We start from the raw sequence: 20,546 nt of genomic DNA on the forward strand, positions 1-20,546 counted from the left end.
ATTCTTGAGATCATTCCGGTGAAAACCTGGTGCAGGCATCCAAAGCTGCTGTGTTTATGACTGCAATGGCAGTATATTGCTCAAAGGGTGAAATTTTATGGCACTTTCCCTTTTTCCAGCTCTTACATTCTTTCTACTCACCCTTCCACAAGGTTCTCTAAGCCATAGAAACAATAGTGCAAATGTTCTCTTTAAAGATGATTGTAGCAGGAATCTTAAAAGTTCTTATTAATAAAATCAAACCCGGGGCCAGTTATTGGGGTGAAATGCTGGATGGTCAGAGAGACAGAACAAGCCACAGCTAACCTCACCTGGCCAACTTCTCAGCTGGTCTTTTTTCCTCAGACTGGAAGCCTCTGTGTCCTCATTCCAATGGCTCTCAGCTGAACTGCTGCTTGAAATCCTGAACGCTTAACCAGCCTAATGCTTAACCAGGCCAAAATGCTTCTAGTTTCTGGTCCTCATGCCTTATATATCTTTCTGCTTTCTGCCTCACTCCCTGGGATTAAAGGTGTGAGTCACCATGCTTGGCTGTATCCTTGAACACATGGATTTCTGCCTCTGGAATGCTAGAATTAAAGGCATGTGCTACCACTGCCTATCCTCTATGTTTAATATTGTGGCTTTCCTGTTCTCTGACCCCAGATAATTTATTAGGGTGCACAATATTTTGGGGAACACAATACCACCACAGATGAGCACTCATTTGTCACTTATTTTCAGCACCTGTGCAGCCATGAGTATCTCCTTCATTGTTTAGACTAGAAAGAAATGGTTGTCTTATTAAGACATTTGACTTTTAGTGTAAACACAAATATTTAGAAGGCAGTTTGATACTATGCCATCCTTGGGAAAAACAGCACTCAGTCTCCTGGCTCATAAGGTCTGTGACTTCCACTGTTATGGGATTTGAAAAAGTTTATAGTACAAGGGGCATACGTACATGGAACATGATTTAAATCCAGGTAGAAGGCAGTTGGTCACTCCATAGAAATAGTCCCACTATTTCACAGTTAGGCAAGTCTTCCTTGCAGACTGGTCTGGCAGTTCATAGAATTCATAGCTGAATACAACTTTTACCACAGAAAGCCTGCATAGTACATTCTGACACTGGGAAAGCTACCTCTCTTCCAGGTTTCTGCAAATTTCTTGACAATAGCAAATAATAAAAGATGCCAGAAAGAAAGGGAAGATTTTTAAATTGGTGTAAACTTCAGCATAATTCTTTATAAAGGAACAGATACCAGTAATTGTTGAGTATTTTATCAATTATATATGTAAACATGTCATGAATGTATACACAAATAATATAGACTAAAAGAAACAATGAAGAATCATTACTTGAGAATCTTAAGGAAGAGATCCTCCAAAAAGAGATTAGTTTTATGTAAAGGTAGGTGAGGGTTGAAAGTGAATGGAAACTGAGAATCTAGAGTAATTTTAATCCTAATGTTTACAAACAGATTTATTCAATATTTTTACTGAACGTCTCTTGTACATGTGAAACTGAACTTTGGAACACATGATGGAAAATAGTTTCCTATGTTTAGTGAAGTGTGATTTTTGTTGTTGTTGTTGTTGTACAGATAAAGCGGGGGAAGGAGAACTTGGCTCAGAGTCTGTATTCCAGAGGTGATAGGGTGAAGAGAACACTTTAGAATTCCCTCAGAAACACAGTAGCTGTTTACAATGCTGTGCAGATAGTGTCATGGCATTTGTGTTCTCTCCAATTGGGACTGTCAATCATGAGTTTATAACACAAAGAGGTACTTCTATTACTCTATATAAGGAGAACTAATCCCTTTGAACACCACAGCATTTGCAGGGCATAGTGTTCTGACCTGTGGCATAGAACAATGATCAAAAGCTGCAGGGTCGCAAACATACAAAGAAAAGCCACTGTAAAGCAAATTGGTAGTAAGTAAGTGGTTGGCTGTTTCATAGAGTATTTTGCAGGCCACCAATTTGCTTAGAGTTTGAAAAATGAAACTGTATTTGAAGTGTATTTTGGGGATGTTTATTAAGGGATATTAACAATACAGCTTATAAACAGAAGAAAAAATGTTGGAAGTGATGAATAAGGTATTGGAGAGCAGGGAATGGCGGGGTGGATCTGATCCAATCAAATTATATGTAAATATGAAGCTCTCAAACAACAAAAAGGAAGAAAAAAGCAAAAAAAAATCATAATTGCTATTTCAGTGCATGAATGAAATGTAGCTAGAGACCAGTGCTATGACAATATGAAACTAAAGAATTCTTTCTAGACATTAGACTTTTGGAATATGAATATACTATAATAAATGGAAAGTAGTTTTACGTGTGTGTTATATACATATATATATAAAACACATACATGTGTACATACATGTATGTATGTTTGCATGAATTTACTTAATTTTATGATATATATTTATATTTATTGATAGGTGCTCAGATTTTCCTTTCACAGTGCAGCTCTTAAGTAGTGGCCACTGTTCCACTGACTACATTTATGAGCCTAGCTTTCTCATGGCTAGCAACGTCCCATATAAGTAGCTCTTTTCAGTAGAGTGTGAATGAAAGTCTCAATTGTTATTTCAATCCCACTGCCTTGTTTACAAGACAGATGTGTTTCTTTCCTGTAGCTGCATGTAAATAATAACAGGGCCATGTAGCATAAAAGGCTGTGTGAAGAGAGAAGACTGAGCCATTAAAAAAACATGTGAGGGTGGAAAGATGACTCAGCAGGCAAAACCACTTACCACCACAAATGATTGCCTGAGCTCCCACCTTGAGAACCATATGGTAGTAGAGAACCAATTCTTGTGCATTGTCCTCTGACTGACACTCACACACACAAGTAAATGGATACATTTAAAATAATATATATTTTTGAAAAATATAGAAAAATAATACCCATTTATTAGCATAATCCAATAGGAACAGTAAACAGCAAAATACCCTTTATCTTTATAGCAATGTATCCATGCATATATGTCATATTCATATACCAACAGACATACATATGCACGCCCGTGCACACACACATACACATACACACACAGACACAGAGAGAGAGAGAGAGAGAGAGAGAGAGAGAGAGAGAGAGAGAGATCGATCTCATTATGTTTCCCAGCATTTCAGCTTACTGTTGAACTCTTGGATTATGTTCATATAACCATTCTACCTTAGCCTCCAAGTGTAGGGATTACAGGTATACAGGAGTGCACCACCATGCATACTGTTCAGTACAAAATTTAATTTACTCATTTCTAGTTAAACTAGTTTAACATAAGATTGTGACCAAATTTGAAAAGAGAGGAGTAATATTAAGTCTATCATATTATATAAAATATATTTTAAAATTTTTATTTTTGAAAATTTAATACAGTTATACAATAAAATATGATTACATCTATATCTGTTTCCTTCTTATATATCTCACTTATTCCTCTTGACATATCCTCCCTCTTATCTTTAAAATATTAACCTCAATTCAATTTTGGCATTCTTATTGCAACCATTTTTAGTAATATATCCTAACATATAGGAGTTCTTTTCAACTTATTTCATTGAAATATGAAAGATAGTACTGAAATAATTCAACTCAAACAAAGCTAATTGTACTTGTAGGATATCCAGGGAGATAGGCAGTAGAGTCTTCCATATTTCTCCTTCGACAAATAGGTAGTTGTTACAAGCAGTTTCTTTAGGAAATGACGGTATCTATATAAGCCTTCAATATAAATTCAAATGTAAGAAAGACAAAAGATACATTCAACATTTCATTTCCTCTAATATAACATGTATTTTAAGTAAAAATAAAAATAATGAATTTTTTGAAAGAGTAAAATACTATGGGATGTCATTCTGAATGCAGTGAATATGTGTTGTTCTGATTGGTTGATAAATAAAATGCTGATTGACCAGTAGCCAGGCAGGAAATATAGGTGGGGCAAGCAAAGAGGAGAATTCTGGAAGGAGGAAGGGCTGAGTTAGGAGTCACCAGCCAGACACAGAGAAAATAAGATGACAAGGTAGAACTGAGAAAAGGTACCAAGCCATGTGGCTAAACATAAATAAGAATTATGGGTTGATTTAAGTATAAGAGCTAGTCAGTAATAAGCCTGAGCTAATGGCTGAGCAGTTATAAATAATATTAAGCCTCTGTGTGATTATTTTATAAAAGGCTGCTGGACTGTGAGTGAGAGATTTGTCCTGACTGCAGGCCAGGTGAGACACAAGAAATCTTCCAACTACAGTAAAAAAAAAAAAACAAAAAAAACAAAAAAAAAAAAAACCTTTTCTATTTCCACTAAACAAATATCTATGATAAATTACCATTCTAGTTATTAAATAGATCATTCATACTTTATTTTATAATTGCTTGTTTTCTCATTTATCTCTTGTTTACCTGGCATTAAAGGTATTTATTATAAAAATATTTAATTTAGAGTAATAATCTATAAGCTAGTGAGAATTTACAAAGTTTCTAGTATATTTAATAATTTTAGGAATTTTTAATATGTTGCTATTATTAGATTAATCTCGTTATCTGTCTTCAGTAAAGTATCTACTAGCCAGCTGATTAAAAAAAAAAAACAGAACATGATATTCGATTGAACCTACAAATTCTGAACTCTAGGTTAAAACTTATGGTCTAGCCCCATTTCCAACTTAATCATTAGTGTATTAACTACTAAATACCTTAATTTCACCCTGAGGTTATTACTCAGAATATAATAAAATTGCTAGTAGTACATCATGTCATACCTAGGAATAAATTGACTGATAAATGAAACTTAATTTAGAAATGTAATTGAATCATAAAATATAATGTTTTTATGTATTCTCATTTAAAGTTCTAATATGATTGTGAATTTCTAATGTAAAAGAAACTATGTACATTTCCTTGAAATAATTTGATTATCTAGTGAACATATTCTCTGAATACTGATCTCATATAGTTTGTGGTAGTTTGAATAAAAACTTCCCCCATATGCTCATATATTTGAAAGCTTAGTCATAAGGGAGGGATTGGAAGGTGTGACATTGTTGGAGTAAGTATGGCCTTGTTGGGGGTGGGATTTGATGTTTCAGAAGCCAGGTCCTGGAGCTCTCTCTGCTGTCTGCCAAACTGTCTGTATAATTCTCAACTACCTCTTCAGCATTAAGTCTGCCTGTGTGCCTACATGATTTATGCCATGGTTTTAATGGACTAAAACTCTTTAACTGTAAGCAAGTCCCAATTAAATGTTTTCCTTTATAAGAGTTTCCATGATCATGGTTTCTCTTTCTTATTCTATATCTTCTAAACCTGTCTTGTATTATTTTATGTGTTTGGCTACAGGCATGTACATGTATCACTGACATGTATTGTCACCCTTGGACATCAGACAAGGGAGTCAAATGCCCTGCCCTAGAAGCAGTTACACATGACTGTATAATGCCATGCAGGTACTGGGAATTGAATCCAACTCCATTGCAAGAGTAGCCAGTGATCTTAACCAGTGAGCCATCTCTCTGCCCCTCTTGTTAGTATTTCTTTTTCCCTCTTTTTTTATTAATAATTTTTTATTCACTCCACATACCAACCAAAGTTCCCCCCTTTTTCCTTCTTCTGCTCCCTCTCCAGTGTTTCCCTATAGCCCACCCCCATTCCCTCCTCCAAAAAGATATGGCCTTATTAGCATTCTTATCATGCGCTATTTATTACATTTTTATTCTAAAAATATTTATGTTATGTTGCAACACGCATCATATTATTCTTCAATGTTTCTTTAAAATTGTAGAATGTGATATTTACAAGAAAAATGGCAGCTATGGAGCCTGTTAGATGTTATTTGGCTTTTATTAACATTCGATCACAGAGAGTAATCGGGAGATAGAGAGGTTTAGCAGAGAAAGCTAGCAATGTGGTTCCATGATTGTGACATGCTATATTTTAGTGAAGATTTCTAGCATATAATTAAGAAAAAATTCAGTGATTTACACTTGTGTCTAAAATATAACTAACACATATTTTTCACCACATTATTTTCCATGGGTCATATTTTTGATTTTGTATAGAAGGTAAACTTTAGTCACATACATATTTTTATATATCTATCATGTAATACCTTTTAAATTATGCAAATGATGATTGAACCCCTGTTACTTTATATGACAGGAAGTATGCCAAATTTTATATTTTAAGTGTAGTCTCTAAACATATGCTTTATCTAATTTTACAGCTTTTTAAAACATTATTCTTTAGTCAAAAAATGACAAATGTGACTAAATATAACCATAAGGAAAATGTTGAAATGAGTGTAACAAAGACAACAAGGATGTGAAATAAGTCAAATTCTAAGCATTTTACAATACATACTAAAAGAGAAGCTAAACATACAGAGGTATATAAAGAAGCATGATATTTCAAAACCATGGATATATCTTTGCTCTGATTTAGAACATCAGTTCTAAAGAGCAAACAAGATAAAAACAGTCAACTATCAAAAGCTTGCGAAAGGAAATGACTTTGATTCTCAATAATATCATTCTAAACCTAGTACACAGAATAAGACAGGAAGATTTATGAGAAGAGAGATCTGTAGTCCTATTTTCTATCCTGAGATCTGTGATCTTTGTCATTTGGTATAGGAACAAGCTAGGTAATTAGACAATGGTAAAACCTTAAAACATTTGAGAAGATATGAATTACATTGATGTAAACAAATTAATTTGCTTTACCTGGGAGGTAAATGAGGAGCAAAATAGGTCATGGAAGGAACAAAATAATAACAACACACACAAACACACACACACAAACACACACACACACACACACACACACACACACACCATACTGAGCAAACAAAACCTCATCAAAAATTAATCTCTTCCAAAGGCCTCTGGATTCAAATCCAAATCCAGGTTATATCTAACAAACAAAATCTTGAGATTTGCATCCCTGTCTACTTCTGAAGTCTACTTGGCTTTCTTATGTGTTGCTCAATGTTTCCCATCCTTATTTAAATGTCCTTTATAAATGAGATCTCTTACATTATTTTTAGATGTGCAGAAATCATTCAGGTATGTACAAATTCCTGCATATTTAATGATTTATAAAGAGTTTCATTTCACATCGATAATTATCTCTTCTACTTAGGGATCTGTTTTTACCTCTTTCCAAAAACACATTTTTTATGTTCATGTGTATGCACACAAGACATTTTTATTTTTTCTTAAACACTTTAAATATTGTAGTTATTACATACAAAACACAGATATTCCCTCAAAACATTGTAGTTTAAACATTGGTAAAATAATAGTGAATTTCCTGTAATTTTCTCTACTTATCTCTTTGTTTTTCTATGTTTCACATTGAGGTTCATGCTTTCTCTTACGCATAATAAGAACAATATAACCTTGTGTTATTTCTCTTTCTGGTTAATTATCTTATTTGACTGATTGATCAGTTGATCTTTACTTGAAATATAAATATGATATTTGGAAACCTTGGTTAATGTAATTGAATTAATGAAATCTAACACTGGCTTAATATTACATGATTTTGGTTGCTGAGTCCTCTTTTCTGGAAAGTCTTGGGATAGTAATTGAGTCAGACAACTTAGTTGTTCATCAAGAATTGAGAGATGGTAGTCAGTCACAACTGAACTATGCTTCAGTGAAGCAAAGATCAAGTAAAGTCATGCATGAGTACATTTCCTTGAAAGTGTCAGGCCTTGCATGTAAGATGCCAGAGAGGACATTGTCTACATGTGAAGAACCAAGTAAGAAGAAATGTCAGTATAAGACAGAGCAAAGAAAGAAGAGAAACCAGAATTCCACAGAGGCAGAGGTAGAATAGGTGAAAAGTGTTGGAATATATCAAGTCAAACACAGGTCCTTGCATCAATCAACCTGTTGTGTGATGGAGATGCGCAAGTCCCATTCAAATAAGATAGATAGCTCTGGGGACAAGAGACTGGCAATCTCACCCTCCAGAGAAGCCCACAGCCCTTGTAAAGACTGAAAATGATCTGAGGACTTGATTAATCCTCCAAAAAATAAATCCCATTTTGTTGACAAGTGTGTTTGATTGGACGGGGTTTGTCCTGGAACAATCTTGGGATAATATATATTTTTTTGAGACTGAGCTATGTTGAGTTACTGTGAACAGAGAACAATTACGTTTGAGGAGTGTAGCTTATTACAGCCCCATAGTAAGGATAGCAATGGAAAGCAGTTGTTGAGCACTTGGTTGTGTGCTGAACAAGTAAAAAGTGCAGCTGAAGGAATCGTGGCTCAGGTAGTGAAAAGTCAAAACTTTGCTTTCAGTCCCCAGAAACAGATTTTATCAGCTGAAGTGTGATAGTTCTAAGCTGGAGGTCAGCGGGTATATCAACCTCTGGAGCCACCTATCTGTTGTCGACTAGTATAGAGATAGTAAACCTTAAAGGATCTTTAAAGTATGGAGACATCAGTACATATCTTAGTGCTGGGGCTGACTTTCACACTCCCTGTGCGTCTGGGAGTCATGGTAATGTCAAATACTTAACCATTCCAGGATTATAAACTTGATAATCTCAGGAGAGTCAGAGAATCCACCCAGGCTAGAGAAAGCAGAGCTAAGAGTGGTAAACACAGCTGTGTGGCATAGAAAGAGAAGACTTTGTTAAAGTAAGGTGTCAAATATCCAGTGCAACCCCAAAAGCAGTTTAAACCGTGAAAAACCAAAGAAATGACATGTTTGACCATACTGCTCTCCAGCCCAGTGAATTATGCTAGCAGCTGAAGGAACCAAACAGAAGGTGCTCTGAATCTGAGAGCTCATAACATTTCGTCACTAGAGCTTTCCTCATTTTTAGTTAAAATTTTAGCAGCATTTTTATAATATTCCATTTAAATAATTTTAAAATTTATTCCCCTGCATATAGTCATTTAAATGTTTTTGGATAACTTTTTCATTATTAGGCATGGCAGCCCCCCCACCTCCCTTTTCCTTTGTTTTTCTGTTACACATTTAATTTTTATTCTCTATTATACTTACATTATAAAATACTAATGTTATATACCTTATTGTCTACACAAGTAAAGCCTGTATTCATTTTTGTTCCCCTTTTTATATGTATCTAATTTTGTTAGAACTGTCTCACTATTGGGATTGTTTTTATTTTTCCTTTTGTCTTTTAATCTTTTTATGTCTTATCTAAATTTTTGTCTTAGATACTGCATAACATTCTTCTCTACTCATTGTATTATCTTTTACCATGCTTTTGTGTTTTTCTAAACTCTGCCTTCTTTTACCTCATTCATTTGCTAGCTCCAAGTGTACCCTAAATAATTATAAATCCATAGCACATTCTAACATTACTCTTCTGGTATTTTCTTTTGTGATCACTGGTGATGTGTTAACAGGCTAGGATAGAATTTTATTGTATCTCTATATCTTAAATAGTTTGATATTTTAAGCCAGTTCTTTTTCTGAATGATATTGGATATTGAGCTCCAAAGGTAAGTTGCTGTGGGGATTTAAATGAGCATGGCAGGCTAATATATTTTAATGTTTCGTTCCCAGTGGTTGGACTAGTTAGGAAGAATCAGGAGGTGTGGCCTTTTTGGAGGAAGTTTCAAAAGCCCATGACAGTTCTAGTCTTGCCCACTTCCCCTGCTTCCTGAAGACTAGATGTGAGCTCTCAGCTACTGCTCCAAAGCCATTCCTCTGTGCTTCCATGTTCCCTACCATGATGCTAAGGGACTAACTTCTTGATACCGTAAGTATGCATCCAATTAAATGCTTACCTTTATGCGTTGCCTTGGTAATTGTTTCCTCAAGGTTAGAATAATAATAGAATACTAACAAGGCAGCTGCTCAATAAGAAAATCCCAAATGAAAGTAGAAGACATATACAGACAAAATACAGATAAGTTCCATTCAAAATGTCATATCTCAAAAACTACTAAGTTCAATGACACTGAAACAAGTGAAACCACAAACGAGCATTTTGAAAAATTATTTGTAAAAATGGCCAATAACCACAAGGAGAATAAATATACAATTTTAATTAAGCTTTGGAAGTCAGAAACACAGAAAAACTAGACAAGAAAAAGTAGATGAGTAGATTAGAAATAGGGATAAAAATGTTTAGAAGACTAAAGAAATCATCAGAAAGGCATTGACATGAGAAAAATAGAAATATTGAAAAGGTACAACTGCAGGAGAAATAATACGCAGATAGCATGAACATAAAAATAGGTTATAATTCCAAAGTCCAGGGTTATCTGAAACTGGAAAATATTTTCTCTGTAGAAAATAGTAAAAATATTTACATTTCCCAATAAGCCCTTTTAAGCCAAATAATAGCTGAATTATACATACAAATATTGATTAGATTGTGGGATACAGAAGAAATTTATCTTTATCTGGCCAGTGAGCTATGTTTTACTTAGGTTGTATAAGTGAGGTTCCTATTTACCTTCTCCTTCACTGTTTGATTTACAGGAGACATTTTTCTATAGGCTGATCCATAATCTAAAAAGAATTTAGCCTTCCCTCCTGAAAGTACAGCCAATGTATTCTTTCATCAACTTGTTACTATAGAATTGTATTACATAAAATATATAGAATGTACAAATTCATAGAGACAGAAAGATTAGACGTTATCTCAAGACAGAGAAGAAAGGAATATAGAGCAATGATTTCCTAAATACAAAGTTTCTGTTTTGTGTGATAGAAAAGCCCCCCAAAATGAACAGCAGTATCAAGACATAATATCATGAATGTAACAAATCAAGACAATTAATATAATTAATGAATATCATAAATATAGTTATTGAATGAAAACTGCAAATGTAATCAATGGATACCACAATGTAATTAATATCGTGAATATAATTAATGAATATCATGAGTGTAATTAATATCTTGAATGTAATTCATGCCACTGAATTGTGAACTTAACAATGGTTACAACTGAGAATATTATGTTCATTTAAAAAAATAAGGTGACATGTAATCACCATACATTATATGTGTGTGTGTAAAATTGAAGACAATGATTTTCTAAAATAAGAAAGTAGTGATGGTGTCATGGGCCTATGAGGATGCTGGACTAAAGTCTACTAAATTGTGCAAGTAGGCAAATTGTATACTATGTGAACTATTTGTCAATAAAGATTTTATAAAACATAAGAAAAAGAAATATTAAAAAAGAAAAATTCAATAAATGAAACAAAAGCCAGTGGAGGGAAAAAAAGGATGAATGACTTTACCTAGTGGGAGAAAGACCATCAAGTGTGGGAATGGAATGTCAAAGAAATTCAACATTCAAAGACCAATAATGAATATAAAGAGAATTCACAATGCAGAAATCTAGTAACACCAGCAAGAGTAATGATGAAATATCCTTGAGCCAAAAAAGGAGCAGGTATGGAAAAAGACAAAACAAACAGCATCTGTTCAGTGAAACAGATGAACAGTAATATCTCCACATCCAGAGAAAAAATTAGTATGTAAACAAAACAAGCATTTAGAACCATAAATGTATACAACCAGAGAAAAAGCATTTCATACTGTTTTATAGTCAAGATGTCAATAAATATAAAAAGGTGTATATGTATTTCAAAAGCTGTAGGTAGAAGGCAGAGAGCAGTTAAGAGTACTGTTACTCTTCCATTTGGCTGGAGTTTGGTTCCTCCTACCCATGTAAGTTAGCTCACAACTGTCCTTAAATACAGCTTCAAGTGAAATGATGCCCTCTTTTGTCTCTGTTGGCCCCACACATGTCATAAAGTCATGCAAGCACATACATATACATAAATAAAATAAAAATAAATAAAACTTTAAAATCTATAAAGTCAAAATGTCAGTTCACTTACTAAAGCAGAAATATCAGATAAACATCAGGTCTCTCACCAGCTTTATTTAATGCCGGGAGCACATATAATGATATATTTCAAACTTTGAAAAATAGGTAACTGTTGTACAATATTTCTGTTTCCAGAAATTTTATCTTTTAGAATTGACAGAGAAATTAAGATATTTCAAGAAAAGAACAAAACAACCCATGACAACCCATGCATGTAAAGAATAAATAAAGGGCGAAGAAAGAATATTGCAATCACAAGACTTAAGGAGACTCAAAATGTGTGCACAGGTCTTGTGTATTATAGTTTCTGGTTTTCTCTCTGTGGGATTTGTATATGCAAGTGTGTTTGTGTTCATTTTTTTAACTCTTTATGAACATAGAGAAGAAACTATGGAGGGAAGAGGAGAACTCAAAAGAAAAGGAAGGGCCATGGAATTCAAGTGACAAAAATAATAGAAGGCAAGACTATTTGGGAGAATGAGGGTCATCAGCAACAGGGGAACTAGGGCTGTTATATGTGTTTCTGTGTGGCCAAGAAAAATATACAATACCACGTGTGTAAAAATGATGTAATAAAACCTATCATTTCTATTCAAAGTTTAACATTTTAAATAAATAACAGAGGAAAATATTGTCAGTAAAACTGTCCCCTTTAATATTTTTATCTCCATAAAAAAATCTTAAACCCAAAGTAATGATAAATTTCATACAGAGAATGGTAATAGATTCTCTAGACAAGAATAGAAGGGAAAATAGGAAGGAAATGGAACTGATAAGCATGGCAAAATTTAAATAAACTACTTTCACCAAAAGTATTAGCGCTAACAAGAAAATAAGTATGTGTCAGTCAATATCATTAACTAGTGTTGGCCATGGGGTTAACTTAATCCCTCCCTTCTCTCTTTTAATACTACACATTAGAAAGTTAGCAACTCAGTTGAATAAGATTAAGACACAACACAATAAGATCAAAGTGGCAGAAGTAGTCATCTTGATGCTAGTGGGGTTTCTGCTGCTAGTTTTACTGTTATAATAGGGAAAGGCCAGTGAGAAGCTAAGACAAATATTCTGTAAGAATTGCTGTTGTCCTCAAATGTACACAATACTGTGATCTGGAAATAGAATGAGATCTATACAACATCGTTTAAATCTTTCTGATATGCAGCAATTTTACATACCTAAGACAAATGTAAGAGCTTGTGACAGCATATGCTTGCTATCTCAAGCTGGAGGCAACAATGATGACAATCTAGGAATATTAATATTCATATATTAGAAAATTTATTTTGTTGTAATATTTATACTTTAGATTAATAAATATAATGTCAAAAGATGACAAGCAAACTAAGGAAATAAGAGATATCATTTATAAAGACATAAATAAAAGAAATAAAATTTACTACTTATGTCTATTTCCTATTGTAGTAATGGTCAGTGGAATTGAAAGGATAGGTTTATCACATTGACACATTTACTAAAAGCTGTTTAAAAATGTTCTCTGAAGATGGTTTTATAACCTAAAAATATTTCTTTTTTTCTTCTCTTTAAAACTATACTGTAGCTGAAAGTTTTCCTGTGTCCCACCTTGTCAGCAGCTGCTCAGACCCAAGTAAACACACAGAGGCTTATATTAATTAAAACTGCTTGGCCATTAGCTCAGGATTACTATTGACTAGCTCTTGCACTTGAACACAGCCCATTTCTGCTAATCTATATGTTGCCACATGTTCCATGGCTTTACCTGTGTGCCATTACATGCTGCTCCCTGGATGGCGGGCTGGTGTCTCCTGACTCAGCCTTTCTCTTCCCAGAATTCTCCTTGTCTGCTTATCCTGCCTATACTTCCTGACTGGCTACTGGCCAATCAGCATTGTATTAAACGAGTGTACAAAAGCATTATCCCATAGCACTATATTATATTGTTCTGTTAATGTTGTTAATGTGTAAAGTGATATGATATATAAAATAGTTGTTAAAAATTCAAAATTTACATTTTCCTCAAAAAAATCACATTCCTGAAGTTTGGAAACTAGACTTTTAACAAGACATACACAGATATTTAAATGGGCATTTTCTATGGCTGTGGAGTTTTTAAATATTAACCATATTCCTAATAAATTAAAACTGCTTTGATTATATTCTAAATACAATGTGGTTGAAAAATCATACATTTTATTGCTTTCCTTTTATCTTTTAAATTCTATAATTCAGATCGTATTTACCATTTCCATTATTTTGCTTTAGCTCATTCATAATTCCACTATGACAACAGGATGCAGCAACCTGAGGCTGTCTGTGTGGCTGCATTACGCTTTGTCACACATACAGATGAGTAAGGAAAATGGCTGAATGAACTCCAAGTTGTTTTTTCATTTAATCTTCTGTGTGCTTCAGCCATAAAATACAGTTCATTTAAAGGCTTTTTGTTGTTTCACTTCATTTATTTGGCATAATAGCAATAAAGGTTCTATTTGTGTGTTTTGCAGTAGTGAAACAGCTCCCAGATCTACAATAAAACCAGAAGAACACTTGGCAACGGCTTCTTGGGCCTGTGAAACATTTACAGAGGGGTCATTATTTAACATATTAATACTTGATAATGTCACACTACCATTTTATACCGGGTTTCAAAATTTCACAACTTCACAATAGAACCTATAATGCTTTTATATATATCTTTATATCTGTAGTATAGAAATATGAATGCATAAATTATATACATATTATATACACTATATGTGCATGCATATACAATATGTATATAATTTACATAATTTTAGTAAATTCCCTTACCTTTGTAGATATAAGTGTTCAATGATATTCTTAATTTTAATTAATATGAATTCTTAATTTTGTGCATTCTATAAAATCAAGCTACAATATACTTTATCAGTTCATACTGGAAAGACTATTTTATTCCAGGAAAATGTCATTATGTATACATTCGTGCTTCAAATAACAGATGTAAATTTGGTGGTTAGAAAAAAATGTTTAAACACACACTGCACATACTGTTTTCTGATAAAGAAAATCCAAATATTTGAATAATTCCTTTTAAGAAATAAAGGTCATCATGAAAAAAATTATATATGTAGGAAGATTTATGCTGAAAAACTAGAGGGGAAATACATATTTTATATTTGAGAACATTTTTCAAAAATTGTATATCAGAAAATCTGGAATTTAATTGTAGCTTCTGAACTGATAGCTACAGAAAAAGTGTTCAAAAATAGACTATATCTAGTTTTGTTATCAATAGCCTATGATTACAAATAAGTTGAGAAAAGAATGTGCACATTCCAGAAAATGAACTGAATGAAGATTTTGGATTTCAGAAACCTAGGACTCCTCAAACACGAAAGATTCTATTGATTGGAGGTTTAACTTTCCACTTTAGACACATCAAGAAAGATTAAGGGGGATTCTTTGAATTTGAAGACAATTAATGCTCAGTAAAATTTAAAGCACATAAATATGAGTCAAGGCTGAAATTGCTTCAAAGGGGTGATATCTTTTAAATAATTGTAATTAAAGGAAGCATCTCAAGACAAAGCTTGGTTGCCATTTCTCACGAACTATCCATAATTTCAAGGTAAATGCACTTCAATTAAAAAAGAAAAAAAATCTCAGAAGAATAAGTTAAATATCAGGAAAACAAGATTTGAAAAGGAGTTTTGGGGGTTCAACCTGAGAAACATAAATGTCAGAAACCAACAGGAATAAACTACATGAAGTTTTCACAGGAGTTACACTTCTAGGTCATCACACATTTCTGATCATTAGGAAAGCTAATGTCTGGACTTTCAATGTTCCAATATTGTTTAGTAGAAGAGATATTTAAACATATAAATCACTCACAGAATACAGCTCTTCCTTTCATGTCAAATTTTAGAAATTAAGAGAAAAGTGAGTTCTTTCAGGAAAATCATGAACTGTTGAGGAAGTGCAAAGACCAGAAGCTGGCTGGGCTGAAGCCTTGCACAGTGTAGGGCATTCACATATTGTGCTAACACAAGGTTTTCAGGATGATTCTATCTTACACAAAACAAAGTGTTTTTTAATTCCCCAGTTCCTGTTTACTACCTTCAAATGAATGCATGGATACTGTTGTTCATAGTCTATGAAATAAAAATTTACTTTTTTTTTTTTTTTTTGGTTTTTCGACACAGGGTTTCTCTGTGTAGCTTTGCGCCTTTCCTGGGACTCACTTGGTAGGCCAGGCTGGCCTCGAACTCACACAGATCCGCCTGGCTCTGCCTCCCGAGTGCTGGGATTAAAGGTGTGCGCCACCACCGCCCGGCATAAAAATTTACCTTTTATCATGAAATGATCAGAACAAAAAAATTCTTTTTAATAAATTTGAAATCTTGAAAAAGTGATTCTGTAAGGAATTCTTTTATTATTTGAGAATTTCATAAATGGACATAATTGGTTTTGATTAAATCCATCCTTTTGGCTCTCTCCTTCAATTGCTTCCTTTATACTTCCAACATCACTTTTTCCTTCCAGTTTCTTATGCTCTTTGTTGTTTTTACCCCCCTAAGTCCACTTAGAATTACATGTATGTGCTTCGATGTGGTACTCTCTACCTGAGCATGGGTAGTGTCTCAGAGGCTGATTCCCCAAAGAAAATAGACTCTCCTTTCCCCATACCAATATATCAGCAGTAGCACTTCAGCTAGGGGTGGGATTTAATGAGCATTTCTCCTATTTATGTGAGAACAGCACTGACTTACACAGTAAATACTGCTTTGCTGCAGATGTCCAGTACCTCTGGGTTTCATAATTTTTCCATCCCTTCTTCTGACATGATGGTCCCTGAGACTGCACCTGACAAGATATGTAAGTGTTCCAGTTACAGATAGGCACTGTGCAATTTTATAATCTCTTTGCATGACTAATTGTTGGTATGCATATTAATCATCATCTTCTGTAGTAGAAGTTTCTCTAGTGAAGAAGAGTTGGGAGATTCACCTCTCACTGGGTATTAGATAAGAACTTAGGGGACAATATATTATTATTTTCATTTAGCAGAACAATAATACTGGGCTCAGTCCTAAAGCGTAACCTCTGTCTAGCCACATATACTTGGATCAGATAATAGTACAAGGCATGAGTTTTTGCTTGCTGAGTGGCCTTTAAATATAATGAGAAAGTGGATAGTTACTCATATAAACTTTGTGCCAGTAGTGTGCTTATCTTGACAAACGTGTAACTCACTGGGTTCAGAGATAATAAGACTGTTGTTGAGTTTTCTCTCTGAGTGAAATACATAGAACCTTCCAACACCGTGAAAGATATCGTGTTGGGATGGACATTCCATGTCAGAATCATCATGATTTCTCTATCTATTGGCATCTTCAGCAACGCAGTCTTAGAATACAGTTTTGGATATTAACCAAGAAATGGAAATATTCTGTAAGACTCAGCAGAGTATATGAAAAGTCATTGTTAAGTAAGAGCAGTAACCTCTATCTGACACTTGGATTTTCATTTTATTCCAAATTGTTCTAGGGGGTATTTTCCCCAGTATATATTAATGACATTTATCCCTCTTTTTGTTTTACTTTGTGAAGTTTTCACAGAAGTACGTTTTCATATCATATTTAGTATTAGTTATCTCTCCTCAGGCTTGCCCTGTCATCCCATTTACTGTAGTGGGTAGCTGTTCCAGCATTGACCTGAAAGTACTACCTCTAGTGAGGCTTCTGGTAACCGTCATGCCTACCTACGACCTGCCCCTGAGGTGGGGCTGAGATGGGAGCCCTTAACACTCGAGATCCTGGTGTGCCAGCTTTCTTGGTTCCTGGTGATCCTGGATGCTGGATGGTAGACCAAGCAGAGTTCTCCAGAGAACACCACTGGACTGCACTTCACCTCTCCCAGATCCTGTAACCTATCCCTTTACTTGTTGTAAGTTACCCCAAAATACACCTCCCTTTTAACTATATGGAGTTGCCTCAACAAATCCCCCATTAATTTACTATCTAATTTAACCATTCCTGTGCTATCATTGTCCTTCCCTATATCATGCCACCTGTGTTAATTATCTTCTTACCTTCAAATTCCTCCAATGCCCCTTACACGTTTTCTGCTATCTATGGGTACTTCTATTTAAATATGAAATACCAATTCAAAGCTAGAATCCATGTATGAGAAAGAATATACATCACTTACCTTTTGAGTCTAGGTTACATCACTCAGGATGATTATTTCAGCTCAATCCCCTTACCTGTGAATTCCAATTTTTGTTTATAGGTTGTTATATTGTATTGTGTTTATTAACCATATTTTCATTGTCCATTAGTCAACTGATGAACATGTATTGTTTCCTTTCCTTGCTCTTGTGGCTAAAGCAGCAGTAACATGGATGAGCAAATCTCTCCAGTAGGAAATAAAATTATTTTGGAATATGCTGAAAAGTAGTGTATCTATAAGAATTACACACCAATTTCACTCATGAACGTTGATGCAAAAATACTGAATAAAATCATGGCAAACTGAATCCAAAAACACATCAAAAAGGTCATCAATCCACCATGATCAAGTAGGCTTCATCCTAGAGATCCAGGAATGGGCCAACACACAAAAATCTAGAATCTAGCATGTAAACAAACCAAAAGAAAAAAAAAAAATCACATGATCAACTCATTAGTTGCTGAAAAAGCATTTGACAAAATCCAACACCCTTCATGATAAAAGTCTTGGAGAGATCAAGGATAAAAGGGACATACCTAAACAATATAAAAGCAACATACAGCAAGATGATTTCCAACATCAAATTAAATGTTGAGAAACTCAGGGCAATTCCACTAAAATCAGGAACAAGACAAGGTTATCCACTCCCTCCATACCTATTCAACATAGTACTTGAAGTCCTAGCTAAAGCAATAAGACAACTAAAGGAAATTAGGAGCGTACAAATTGGAAAGGAAGAACTCAAAGTATTCACAGATGATATGATAGTATACAAAAAAAAAACTTTACCAGGGAGCATCTACAGCTGATAAACACCTTTAGTCTAGTGGCTGAATATATTAACTAAAAAAAAAAAATATCAGTAGCCCTCCTACATACAAATGATAAATGGGCTGAGAAAGAAATCCTAGAATCAACACCCTTTACAATAGCCTCAAGTAATATAAAATATCTTAGTGCCACTCTAACCAAGCAAGTGAGGGACCTATATGACAAGTTTTTCTTCAAGTTTTTGAAGAAAGAAATTGAATAAGATATCATAAGATGGAAAGACCTCCTATACTTATGAATCAGTAGGATTAACCTAGTAAAAATGGCCATCTTAACAAAAACAATCTATGGATTCAATGCAATTCCCATTAAAATTCCAACACAATTCTTTACAGACCTTGAAAGAAGAATCCTCAACTTAAGTGTAAAAACATTTCCAGGATACCTAAAACAATCCTGTAAAATAAAAGAACTTCTGATGGTATCACTGTCCCTGATATTAAGCTCTACAGCAGAATTATAGTAATAAAAACTGCAGGGTATTGTTGTAAAAACAGACAAGTGGATCAAAGGAATTGAATTGAAGACACAGATATAAACTCACACACCTTTGGATACCTGATTTTCAACAAGCCAGAATTTTCCAATATACAATGGAAAAAAAAAAAAAAAAACAAAGCATCTTCAACAAATGGTGCTGGTCTAACTGGATTTCAGCACATAGAAAAACTGCCAATAGATTCATATTTGTCACCCTGCTCAAAACTCAAATCTAAATGTATCAAAAACCTCTACATAAATCCAGATACACTGAACCAGATAGAAGACAAAGTAGGATCTGTTCTTGAACTCATTTGCACAGGAGACAACTCCCTGACCAGAACACTGAGAGCACAGGCATAAAATCGGCAATTAAGAAATGGCACCTCATGATACTGAGAAGTTTCTGTAAGGCAAAGGACACTGTCAATAGGACAAAACAGCAGCTGATGGGATGGGAAAAGATCTTCATCAACTCCACATCTGACAGAGGGCTGATTTAAAAAATATATAAAGAATGCAAGATACTAGATATCAACAAACAGAATAATCAATTAAAAAATGGGGTGCAGATCTAAATACAGAATTCTCCACAGAAGAATCTCAAATGGTGGAGAAACACTTAAATGAGAAGTTCAACATCCTTAACCATCAGGGAAATGAAAATCAAAATGACTCTGATATCCATGTGTATCCATATCTAATACACATGTCAGAATGGCTAAAATCCCAATCACAAGGGATAGCTCATGCTGGAGAGAATGTGGAACAAGGGCAACACTCCTCCTTTGCTGGTAGGAGTGCAAACTTGTACAGGCACTTCAGAAGGCAGTATGGTGGTTCCTTAGAAAACTGGGAATCACCCTCCCAAAAGGTTCAGCTATACTGCTCTTGGGCATATCCCCAAATGGTGCTTCCATAAATGATTATCCCATAAGGACACTTGCTCAACTATGTTCATAGCAGCTTTATTTTCAATAGCCAGAAACTGGAAACATCTAGATGTCCCTCTAGTGGGGAATGGATAAATTGTGATACACTTACACAATGGAGTTTTCCTCAGCTGTTAAAAAACAAGCACATAAAGAAATTTGAAGGTAAGTGGATGGAACTAGAAGAAATCATCCTCAGTTAGGTAACCAGGGCCAATAAAGTCAAACATGGTATGTACTCACTCATCAGTGGATATTAGCTGAAAAATAA

At 34.3% G+C, this 20,546-nt stretch overlaps 1 long non-coding RNA gene across 1 annotated transcript in view; it reads right to left on the reverse strand.

The window, feature by feature from the left end:
* The window catches only part of LOC131918892 (uncharacterized), a 100,040-nt gene extending 83,379 nt beyond the window's left edge, over nt 1-16,661 (reverse strand). The window contains exon 1 of the long non-coding RNA XR_009381121.1: nt 16,571-16,661. This is a non-coding gene — a long non-coding RNA (uncharacterized LOC131918892). The remainder of the gene's footprint in view (nt 1-16,570) is intronic.
* Between the last annotated feature and the right edge of the window lie 3,885 nt (nt 16,662-20,546).

Source organism: Peromyscus eremicus, chromosome 8b (assembly GCF_949786415.1).
Source record: "Peromyscus eremicus chromosome 8b, PerEre_H2_v1, whole genome shotgun sequence".
Lineage (NCBI taxonomy): Eukaryota > Metazoa > Chordata > Mammalia > Rodentia > Cricetidae > Peromyscus > Peromyscus eremicus.